This window comes from Pteropus alecto, unplaced genomic scaffold, assembly GCF_000325575.1.
Source record: "Pteropus alecto unplaced genomic scaffold, ASM32557v1 scaffold92, whole genome shotgun sequence".
Lineage (NCBI taxonomy): Eukaryota > Metazoa > Chordata > Mammalia > Chiroptera > Pteropodidae > Pteropus > Pteropus alecto.
In genome coordinates, this window is record NW_006432447.1 from 11537738 (window position 1) to 11550046 (window position 12309).

Below are 12309 nucleotides of genomic sequence, written 5' to 3' on the forward strand. Positions count from 1 at the left end.
TCCCTAAGAGAAGTGCTAAAAGTCTTCTGGTGGGAAACATTTTTAAAGCCCCCACTATGTTTCCAATAAAAGAGAAAGAAAATAATGAGGAAAAGGAAAAGACTGAAAGCTGGTGAATAGATATAGCAGGTGAAAAGCAACTGATCTGGGAACTCTGAGTAACTGTGTTAGGGGACAACATTAATCCCTGAAGGAGCCTGCAATCTAAATCCAGTTGAAGTGTACACACACACACACACACACACACACACACACACACGCACAAATATTTTTTATATATAAATCTATGGAACACATTACTATAGTAAGGGTATTGTTATGAAATGAATGTTATGCTCCCCCCAGCCCCAAACTCATATGTTGAAATTTTAATTCCCAATAAGGTAGTTTTAGCAGTGACGCCTCTGGGAGGTAGAGCCCTCATGAATGACATTAATGCCCTTATAAGAGATCTCAAAGAGTTCTCTTACTCCTTCTACTATGTGAGGACACAGTGAAAAGATGGACGTGTTTATGAACCAGGAAGTAGGTCCTCACCAGACAGAGAATCTGCTAACACCTTGATCTTGGATTTCCTAGCCTCCAGAACTGTGAAAAATAAATTTTTGTTGTTATACATCACCCAGTCCATGCAGGTATTGATAGTATTCAATTTTTAAATGTACATTTTGAATAAATATATACTTACCTTTCAGGAGAACTTTATTGATCCACAAATCTAACTGACACTTGAAAATGCATGCTCTTGTTACGAGTCAAAGATAACTTCAGGCTCAGTACAACAGAGTTCTCCCAATACAAGCCTCGGTTGGCAAATAGGAAGTAAAGGGGAATCAAGAAATAAAAGTCAGCTGAGTTCTCCTTCAACTGAGCTGCAGGAAGAACAGCAAAGACCTAGAAAAATAAATAAATAAAATAGTTTCAAATATTCCTATGCCAGAAGGAACCTTAAACCAAAGCAGACGATGCAAAAGGCAGGCAGAAAAAATTTATGTCATAATATTTTAGGTTCTTAGGAGACAAATATTAGCCTACTCATTCATCACCCTTTCCATTATCTATTTTAACTCCTGGAAGAGAATCATTTTATAATACCTACAATAAAAAGCATTTTCATACCAAAAAGAACAAAAAAAATCCAAAATATCTCAAAATAAAACAAATCAACTGTTAGAACTTCATTTCATTAAAAATGACATAAAAATGTTCAAGTAACAAACATATTATTCTAATATGTAGCAAAATATCAAGTATTAAAAGCACATGAAATAAAAAAAAATGGAAATCTGAAAACAAATGTGAAAAAAATTCCATTGAAAATGGATTCCAAAGCAATAATAAAACGTTAAATTAGAAAACAGATGTATCAGTGTGGCAAGTAAATATTATTTGTGAATTAAAAATTAATTTCCATAGCCTTTTTGCCTAGAGAAAGAGAAAACTTTCTTATCACCTTTAATAATATACTTTCACAAATCATTTCTGACATAGATATATCTCTACATTTAATCTGTAAGAATGACAACTGAATTTCTTAAACAGCTACCCAAGTTAAGAATATCTTAATAATAATAAATTACTAAACATATTATTATCATTCTCCTCTAGATTTCATTCTGTATTAGTTTACTCCCCATACTTATTGATGGCTCAGCATATATACAAAAGGACAACAGTAATTAGGTAATATAATGTAAAACATAAATTGATAACATAGAACTGAAAAAGATAATATATAACTGAAACCTATGGAGATTCAAAAGAAATTAATTACTGAAAACACATTTTAGCATCATATGCTATTAAAACCAAATAATAAGGTATGATTTCTAAAGAATAGGAATGAATGTGGCATTGATGTCTAGACAGATTTCCAGAAACTTTTTTGTGCCCTTGTACTGAATACAATTCATGTTTCATTTGTTTAAGAAAATGCTTGATCACATTCTGATATAGCATTTCCTTATTTTAACTTTGAATCTTACCTGAAAAAGTTACAAACAACATGTTTCTAAATTACATAATATACATATGAAAAATATCTAAATATTGTCAGCAACTCCTTAGACAGCAATACAGTCACATGGCTTTTCTGGATGATTGAACTAAAAATTGCTAAACCACTAAAATAAAGCATGTCTCTATTTCTCATCTTTTCCTTGTAAAAATACAGACCATTTTTATTCTGTGGATGACTCTTTAAGAGTGAAAGACATTCAAATATCTTGCAACTATTCCAGCACATGTGCATATGATGAATGTATGTTTATATAAGATAATATATATCGTCATAATAATATGTCAATACTACTCAGCGAATGATGGCTATTCCTTCAGAAAGTATGACAGTAACCAAAAGAAAAAGTGACACTACAATCAGTGTCCTGAGTAGTTGTAATTTGTTTTGTTTCTAAATACACACTTTATATCTAGGTCAATTTTATATTTCTTACATTGCTAGGATTGTAATTTACTTCTTATTTTGACAGGATATATCCAATAAAAGATCTCACTGACATACCATCAGAGAAACTAAGAAGGGAGGGAAAAAACTACAGGCAGAATTAGGAAACTTGAAGACTACCTGTACAGAGAGACTGTATGAAACAACTAGACTTTCTCAGCAATCCATGTGCAGAAGAAATGTTTACCATAGACTCACTGAAAGGATATACCAGTTCTTTTTCTAGTTATTCCCCAAGGAATTGCATAAATACTGAGAAATCTAGAAATAGACATACACATGCACATATAAAATTTATTGTCAGTGTATAAGTTACTGCTGCCCTGGGACTGCAATAATTTATGTAACATCTGTTTTCATATTTTTCTAATTTTTTTTCCTAATTAACATGCATATTTAACGCATAAATGCTCAGACCACCTCTTTTTTTCTGCTGATTGTGCCTCTTTATTTTTGAAGTTGTGTACTCCTAAGGAGAATTCAGGATGGAAAGAAACCAAAATCTTATTGAAAGCACTAATTTTAAAATGCAAACAAAGTACTAAATCAATTTTCAAAAAAATACTAAAGTCTTAAGAGTTTTCACAAGAACATTTCAATCTGCCAACAACGGTCATGCAGTAAATTAAGGTCCAAATACCAAAAAACAACTAAGAACATAATTCCAATATTATATTAATCATCTTGATTTTTCTTTAACTTTTTATAAGAGTTGAGAAACTTATTATAACATCTATAATTTCTTGTCTTTATAAATTTTGGTAGTATTTAAAAATTTTTATGCCTCAGGCGACAAATATAAATGAACACATTCCATATAATAAACATCAAAAAGGATGTAACCAACTATATCATTTTTAAATTGTAAATTTCAAATACTGTGCAGATGTGAGGAAAGAGAACTTTTTACTTTAAAGCTCATTCATGTACAATCAGCTTCTGGAAGCTCTTAATCAGAACTGGGAAAATCAAAATTCAAAATACTCTTATATTTATTTTTAATGAAAAAAGTAAAATAGAGGCTGATCAAGCCAGTGCTACAATAACTAAACTATTCCCAAATAACAATGGCTAAAATGCCAGCACTGTGACTCCATCTGTACTTACCTCATTTCAGAATTAATCACTGTATTTTAATTGCCTAGTTATGTACTTCAGTCAGTCATATAATATTTCTCATCTGTTATCAGGGCTGTTTGTAGACAATGAAATTGTGTCAGCTCTCCTAGACCTTACAATTTATTTGGGGAAACAGTACCCAATAACCATGCAAATACATAATTGCAAACGAAGATAAATGCTAATGTTGCCCCAATAATTTTTAATTAAAAAAAATTTTTTTAAATAAATTAAATTAGATAGATATTTAAAAAAATATGGGGAGCCAAGATTTTATAACAGGGGACTTGATTTAGCCCAAAGACTGGCACAGACTTAAACAAAGACTGTTTAAGATGAGATCAAAAAGGTATGGCAAGTGTTCCCATCTGGGCACAAGTGCAAAGGTCTAAACGTAGTTATGATTCCTGTATCTTTTGTATCATAACTGCCATATGCAAAAGCATGAAACTAGACTGCTATCTGTCACCATACACCAAAATTAACTCAAAATGGACCAAAAACTGAAATATAAGACCTACAACAATTAATTGCATAGAAGAAAACATAGGTACTAAACTCATGGACTTAAGAGAGGATTTTATGAATTTGACCTCAAAGGCAAGGAAAATAAAAACAAAAATAAATGAATGAGACTATATCAAATTAAAAAGCTCTGCACAGCAAAAGAAACCATCGAAAAAACAAAGAAGCAACCAAATGAATGTGAGAAAATATTTGCAAACACCACCTCTGATAAAAGGCTAATATCCAAAACATATAAAGAACTCATACAATCATACAATTCAACAAATAAACAAACAATTCTATTAAAAAATGGGCAGAGAACCTAAACAGACACTTCTCCCATTAGAAGACATACAAATGGCCAACATACATGAAAAGATGCTCAATTTCACTAGCTATTAGGAAAATGTTAGTCAAAACCACAATGAGACATCACCTCACACCTGTTAGAATGGCATAATATCATCAACAAGTAATGACAAGTGCTGGAGAGGTTGTGGGCAAAAAAGAACCCACATACACTGCTGGAAGGAATGTAAACTGGTATAGCCACTACGGAAAAACACTATGGAGGTTCCTCAAAAAATTAAGAATTGAATTACCATATGACCCAACGATCCCTCTTCTGGGTATTTATCTCCAAAATTTGAAAACATTTATCCATAAAGATATATGTAACCTGATGTTCACTGCAGCATGATTCACAGTACACAGTGGCCAAGACATGGAAACAACCGAAGGGCCCTTTGGTAGATGACTGGATAAAGAAGATGTGGTACATATATACAGTGAATATTACTCAGCCATAAGAAAAGATGAACTACTGCCATTTGCGACAACATGGATGGATCTTGAGATTATCATGCTAAGTGAAATAAGTCCGACAGAAAAAGTTGAGAACCATATGATTTCACTTATGTGTGGGACATGAAACTGAAAGCAACAAACAAATAAAAATTCATAGACACAGACAACAGTCTAGTGATTACCAAAAGGAAAGAGGCGGGAGGTAAGTAAATAAGGATAAAGTGGGCCAAATGTACATTGATGGAAAGAAAATAACTTTGGGTGGTGAACATACAGTGCAATACACATATGATATATTACTGAACTGCACACTTGAAATCTATGTAATTTTATTAACCATTGTTGCCCCAATAAATTTTAATAAATAAAAATAGTTGGTCCAAAAACAATAAAAAGTGAAATAAAAGCAGTTATGAGATAAGCACTTTCAAAGTCAATAGAGCCAGAGAAGCCAGTCACAGCTAGAGAGGGAACATACATGAAACAAAATGGGCAGAAAAAGTCAATAAGGCAAAATTACTAAAGGGTTTTAAATAAGGTATAGCAATAAATTATAAGTTAAAAATATACCAAATCTGGCTGAATTACAGAAAGGGGCAAGAGAGGTGCAGGGGAGGAGTTAGGTGTGAGATGACAGGAGCTTAGAATAAACCTATGACAGTGAATGAAGATGGAGAGAAGGCAGAAAGATTTGTGGGATAACAATCAGCAGAGTTTGGTGGAAGATTAGATTTTGTGGGGATGCAGATGGATAGCAACTCCATTCACTGATATAAGGAACCCTGGAAGATCAGTTGTCATTAGAAAAAAGTCCAAGTTTAGGCTTGGACATGTTAAGTAAGGGGCGACCTGTTGAAGATGTCCTGTAGGCGTTTCGGTATAAATATCTGGAGCTGTAAGAAGAATCTGGAGCTTTAAGGCTCTGGGCTAGATAAAATTTAGAATTTATCGGGATATTAGTAGTAAAAAAAAAAATATTAGAATCCTACATTCTTTTCCTAAAGGAAAATTCCATCGCACATCTAGTATCTTCCACATTTCTATCATCAGAACAGGAAAACATACATTTCATAATCTGACAAAGTCATTTAGCCTATAATAAGGTATATTTGCCTTATCTTAACTTGTTGATTAATAGTCATCAATCAATTCAATAATTGTCCACTCTGGGACAGAAATATAAAAATATGCTGAAGTAATCCAAAAAATGTGCTTCAGGTCATTAATCCTCACAATAACCTTAGAAATTTAACAATTATCATGCCTATTTTTCAAATGAGGACACTGAGGTTAAAGGAAGTGTGGAGTCACTAGTAAAGCCAGCAAGTGATAGAAGCATATTTCCAATCCAAAGCAACCTGAACCCATAGCCTTTGTTCTTTCCACTTAAAAGGAGGGTAGCATATATAGTGTCAAGAGTCTGGGCTTTCAAATAAATCAACCTCAATTTCAATCCCAGCCCCAGAAGACCACTTAAGCTCCCTGACCGTTCTTCACCAGCAATACCGATGTTTTAGGAAACACGTGAAGCCTCTGTTACATTCCACTCGGTTGTGCATCACTATTAACATGACATGTTCCTTCACCAAGGAGTACCAGTTGAGAGAAGACTTAGAGCAGAAACTAAGACTGACCCTGAAAGCTTTGGAAATTTCACAGTATAGGGCATGGCAAATCATCAGGTACAGCTACCACAACTCACCCATTCTTCCCCCAACTAGGGAAAAGCAGCTTCCATCATAAGAACCACTAGAAGCCAATATCCTGAGCTTTCAAAGAATTCAGCAGTGGTTCCAGAACTTTAGTGTGCATGAAAATCACTTGAGAAGCTTTGTAAAATGGAGATTCCCAAGCAGATCCTTCTCCAAAAATTCTGATACAGCAGTGAAACAGATGACCTTCCAAGCTTTTTAAAAGATATCTACCAGCAACAACCACTTTCCATTCTTCAGGTACATAATTTTTAAATTATTTGTTGAATATATGTATACATATATATGACTTCATTTAGTCCAATTAAATCATACCCAACTTAATATTAAATTTCATATATTTCTTTGAATACCTACTATCAAGGTTTCTTTTCAATAGAAAAGGATAATTAAACAAAAGCAGTTTCAACTATATATAAGCTGTCTCCATCAAATTTGATTTTCTTTAATACAGATTTTAATTTTTTATGATTAAAACTAAGTCATTTAGAGATATAAATATGTCAAAAGACATACGAATGTTTAAGGGAGATGAATGGTTCACAAAGAAAATTTTGTTGCAAAAATTAACCATTAGTTAAATAAAATATATTGTGGACTAGTAAAGAATCTTATAAATATGTAAGAGGGCCTAACACAAGTAACAGTTATCTCAAAAAATGGATTAAGAGTTTACATATAACCCTGCTCAGTGACCCTGCATTCAGGACAGAAAATGTCTACTATATTTCCAGACACTTCTGATCACTGAAAAATTAAAGTATGTTCATCTTCCCTTTTACATGAGCCACAATTGTCACTATGGATGCATACATTACATTCACTGTCCAATTAACCTGACATACTGGGACAGTGAGTCAAGGCTGCTATCATAAGGTTCTAGTAGCTTAGAGATTCTAAAAAATTCCAAAACTCTAAACTTTCACCCAAGATTAATTGACATTTTTAATTTTGAAATTTCAAGATGGATATTATTCTTTCAAAGTTTATCAGTGAAGCTAAATGTGGCAGTGAAAGCTTAAAGTTTATTACCCAGTATCTCCTTCGAATCAAAGAAAATACCCACTCAGGTTTGTTTATTTTGATTTTTACCCCATGACTTACATCAGGACTATGAAAGGAAACAGAAGGTTAAAAATAATAAAATTTGCTTGAAAAAGAAGGCTAGCAGCAATAACATCAATACCATACTATGATATTGATACTTATATGGAATATCTCATTTAATGTGTCCGCACCTCCACCCACAACAACAACAAAACAGCTAAGAGGAGCTTAAGGACGGACACTAACTTGCTCAAACTAATGAATGGTAAAGCTGGGATTTGAACTCAAGCAATCTGAACTCAGAGTCCATACGGTCTTAACCACTAAACCATGCTACATCAACTTAAAGGCAACTATAAGTGTAACTTACCTTACCATTACTCACTTTTTCATGAAACCCCTTAACTTTATAAACCTTTATATAGCCAATGATCCCAAAAGTACAGACATAATATAAATCTATTCCTCTGGCTTTTATGGTAAATGAAATTATTCCAGGTTGTCCTGACAATAAAACATATCTTCATTTCCAAAATGACTCTTCATCTTGTAATAGCATACAACACTATTTTCTCCCAAATAGCCATGCTCATTTTTCACTATCCATAGTTGGCACCAAGTTAGATGCCACACTACCCTAAGCACCAAGCAAAACAGAAACCAATGTATATATAATGCAAAAAGAGCACTTTTTATGACTTGAAGATTATATCTTCTAATATTTCTCTTGATGCCAACAAGATAACCTCTCTTCTCTATATCCTGGTTCCATTTAGGATCAAGCTCTGGATACCAAGTTCAAATTAGCTTAAGAATAAGAAACAGATTAGTTTCAATCACACTGTTTAAATGAACCAAAAAAAATTGGGTCGATTCTGAGAGTTGCTTTGGGCACTTGAGGTTCACTTCAATCCTCAAGACCAGTCTAAACGCCAGTGAAAAGTTAGAAAATTCCAGGAACCACATGTGGTCTCCCTAAGCAAGTTGCAGATCCAACCTGACTCCAAGAAATGAAAAATTCCCTAAGATCGTATTAGTCTTTGTCCATTTCCTCTGGCAGACATAAGGCATGAGACTTTTCAAAGTCGACATCCTTCACAGTACAATAAGGACACAAACATATTTGTAATTAAAATATCACCTTCTTCTAGGTATGTTCCTGTAACTAGCATAAAAATAAGATTTTTTAAAGTAACTATTTCAGCTAAAACAGACTGAAACTTTAAGCATTGTCCATAATTTTATTTTGTATTCTAAATTCTCAGTTCCAGACTTATTATTCAACATCTCATTAACTACTCCTCTTTATGTTATTCCATTTGTTTCTATGTTCTTTTTTTTAATCTATTGCCTTTTTGTAGCATTACCTGTCTGTCACCTTTTATCTAATAAATACTAATTTATGTTGCTCAAATTCTACAAAAAGAAAAACTCAAACCATACTGCACTAGAGCAAAGACTAAGAAAAGTACTCACTGTCCCAAGTTATTCTAGAATTCTGAGGAAGCTTTCATTCTCTGAAAACAGAAGAGGACAAAACTAATTAAAACCAAAGAGAGAACAGATAATAAGTTAGGTCTACAAAGGACTCAATTATTTAAGATCTATTTTTTCTGCTTTGTATAGCTCATGACTTCCCCATCACTTACTTAATTATCGAACTACTATTCCTTTATTAATCGCATTGCCTATTAGCTGCTTCTTAAAAAGAAATAAAATCTAAACTGAATAATGTCGTTAATAATTAGCAGCACAGAAAAATGGCTGAATCGATTATTGGGTCCTTAGTATTTTAGGAAGGTGATTCCAGTGGAGGTATAGAGTATTAATAACCAGACTAACAGAGTACCTAGGGAAATGGAAGACCGAGAGACAGAAAAACATGAGAAAAATGGTGGTACCAGGACATAAAAATGGAAGAAAAATAAGTTTAGTAAATTCCTAAGGATGTTAATCTAGTTAGGCAGATATATACAGCTGAGAATCAGAATTTTCGAATGGTGTTCCTTTTCAAATATCCCTAAAACCATTGTGCAGGTTGGTCAGACAAAGCCAAAACACATCCTGATCCTCATTCATACAAATAATGCAAGGAATATAAATAAATCCCAGAAGAAATCTCCAAATATAAAATTACCAGAGTAAGAATAAGTGATAGCAAAACTCCTAGAAAATTCAGACCTATGGCCTATCTCCATCTCACTCCCAAAGTTGACATAATCAAATGAAAAGAGTTCCAAAGAGCTTATTAAAATACTTCCTGAAGGCAATTCCAGATTTTCCATATGAAGAAGTTGTCACTCTTGCCAGAAGGCTAGACTTGTTTTAACACCTAACATAGTTCATCAGTTAGAACATGTTTAAAATGGCACAGTAAGTTTCAGATTAAGCCATTTCTACCTCTTACAACAAAGGGATATTGTTGACTAGAAAACAGATCTTTCCCGTGGTTATAAGATTTGACCATGTATACATATATCAACTATTTTTAAGAAATCGATTGGTAAATCATTTTAATTCTCAAGTACAAAAAGTTTAAAAAATAACTAAATTCATAAAGCACTATGTTGCATTTTCTTTTGACTATGATTACTATATTTGACCCTTGGTAGCTTAGTCTATTTTTAGTGTTATTTAACCAAGATTTGATGCCTAGAAACCACTTAACATAGCATTATTCTATTAATTTGCTAAAAGCCATGACATTTTAAGTTCAACTTAGTCTCAGGCTTCTACGTGTCCAAAACATTCATCTTTAGATTGGTACAGTTCTCTTTCAGGATAATCTTTCTTCTTAAACAAAAGCCTCTCATTAGAGTAAAAACTCTCTGCGAAACAGCAGAGCTGCACTTCCTGACAAACTGGCCTTCCCAGTTTCATACAATTACATACAATATTAGGGTATCTTTCAATGAATGAGTGACTCATTAACTTGATTTTTTAAATTTAATTATAAGTAATGCACTGAATAACATGTACTAAAATTATCCAATTTACCTGGCATTTTTAGCAACTAGACTTCTGCTCTACAGCACTTCTTAGTTTAGAACTGAAAAGTACCACAATAGTTAAATTATGTTTAGAAGAATTTGTTTGGGCATAGAAAACAAGACCAAATGTTTTAGAAAGGAAAAAGAATAGTCATTTAATAAGAAGAAAATTTGATCATATAAAAAAATTTGTTCATGCAGAAAAACAAAGTTCATCATATATGGGGTTCATTTTATCAACTTCCGTGATTAAAGATCAGGAACGTGTGCTTCATTTGGGGGAAGTATAACAGTAAATATTAATACGTATATTAATATGCTCAATTACAGCAGACAAATCTTGTGAGGTTTCTGTGAGTTAAGGAAAAAAAGGGCTTTGCTAACATCCAATAACGCAATACAGAAATTATATTTATGCTCTGTGTAATAATAGATGTTTTCATGATACTGAATAGACTTTTTCACGCAAGGATAAAGATCATTCACCAAATTATTGTCGACTACTATATTATACTCTGAAAAATATGATAAATCACACGAGCCTGCTCTGTAGTTCTAGGCACATTTATCTTGCTAGTCTCCCTCTTCTAAACTGTGATAGACAAGAATGAAAGAAAAATAGTTCTTTTATTCTATCACTACCCTACTGCCTTCTTCCCTGCCCCACCCCAGTGGGTCCAATTTTCATCAAGTAATTTTATTCTATTATTTTGCTCAACTCTCTATAGCTATGATATATGAACATGTTAATATTATAATTAATGCTAAAACAAAATAAAGGACTGATACATTATTTTAATAAGGAAAATTATGATTAGTAATTATTAATTTATATGGAATTTTTATATAATAATTTTTGGGATAAGCAAATAAAATAAAAATAATTAGCATAAGAAATGTTTAATTTAATGTAATTAAATATGAAAGACTGTCCTTCAGAACAGAGAAGTCAAATATGGCACTTTATGATAGCAAACCTTTATACGGGTTCAGTTCACATATTTTAAAAATCTTTTCATTAAAATCAAAACATACACTTTGAAAAATAGATTGTTTCTATACTGAACAAAAATAACAAGAAAAAATGACCCCAAACTAGTAAATCATATCAGGGCCCTCAAAGAAGGATGTCAATACACACCCAAAGCTTCAGATAAGACAAGTAGTCCCAACTCTGGCTTTCTGGGAAACATAATAAGAAAGAGGGAAAAAATAAGAAGAAATAGCTTAATGAAATTCTCCTTTAACAGTTAATTCGATTTTACTGAAGAGAATGATTAACCATGTAAAAGCTGCTATAGCTATTAGATTTAAATTAGGCATTTTCCAGAATATTTTTGGGGAAGTAATATACAGATAATATCCCAGAGAAGAGATCTAAAAAGTCAGGTAATTATTTATTAAAGTAATAATTTTTTTAAAATCTTCATTATTTGCAAGAAATTTAAGAATATCAATAGATTGAGGTAATTAAACCCATTAACACAAATTACAATTTAAATATTTTCTCAATAAAATCCAGTGTACACTATAAAAAAATATCATATATGGTAATGAATAAAAATGGAATATTTTTATTCAGTGCCTTGTAGCCTCCCTCCAACATGACCTATACTTTTACTTGGAACTCGATAAAAAAAAAAAAAAGCTAGAATATATTGGC

General features: G+C 32.4%; 1 protein-coding gene across 7 annotated transcripts in view; it reads right to left on the reverse strand.

Moving 5' to 3' along the window:
- The window catches only part of TBC1D5 (TBC1 domain family member 5), a 468533-nt gene that overhangs the window by 357665 nt on the left and 98559 nt on the right, over positions 1-12309 (reverse strand). For 5 of the 7 annotated variants that reach the window (XM_025043592.1, XM_015585816.2, XM_015585812.2 and 2 more), the window contains one exon: positions 689-894. The exons of 1 other annotated variant lie outside the window; for it this stretch is intronic. The gene's annotated coding sequence lies outside the window, so the exon portion shown is untranslated. Of the gene's footprint in view, positions 1-688; positions 895-9132; positions 9152-12309 lie in introns of those variants that run through there. One more of the 7 variants, XM_025043593.1, reaches the window with a different exon arrangement.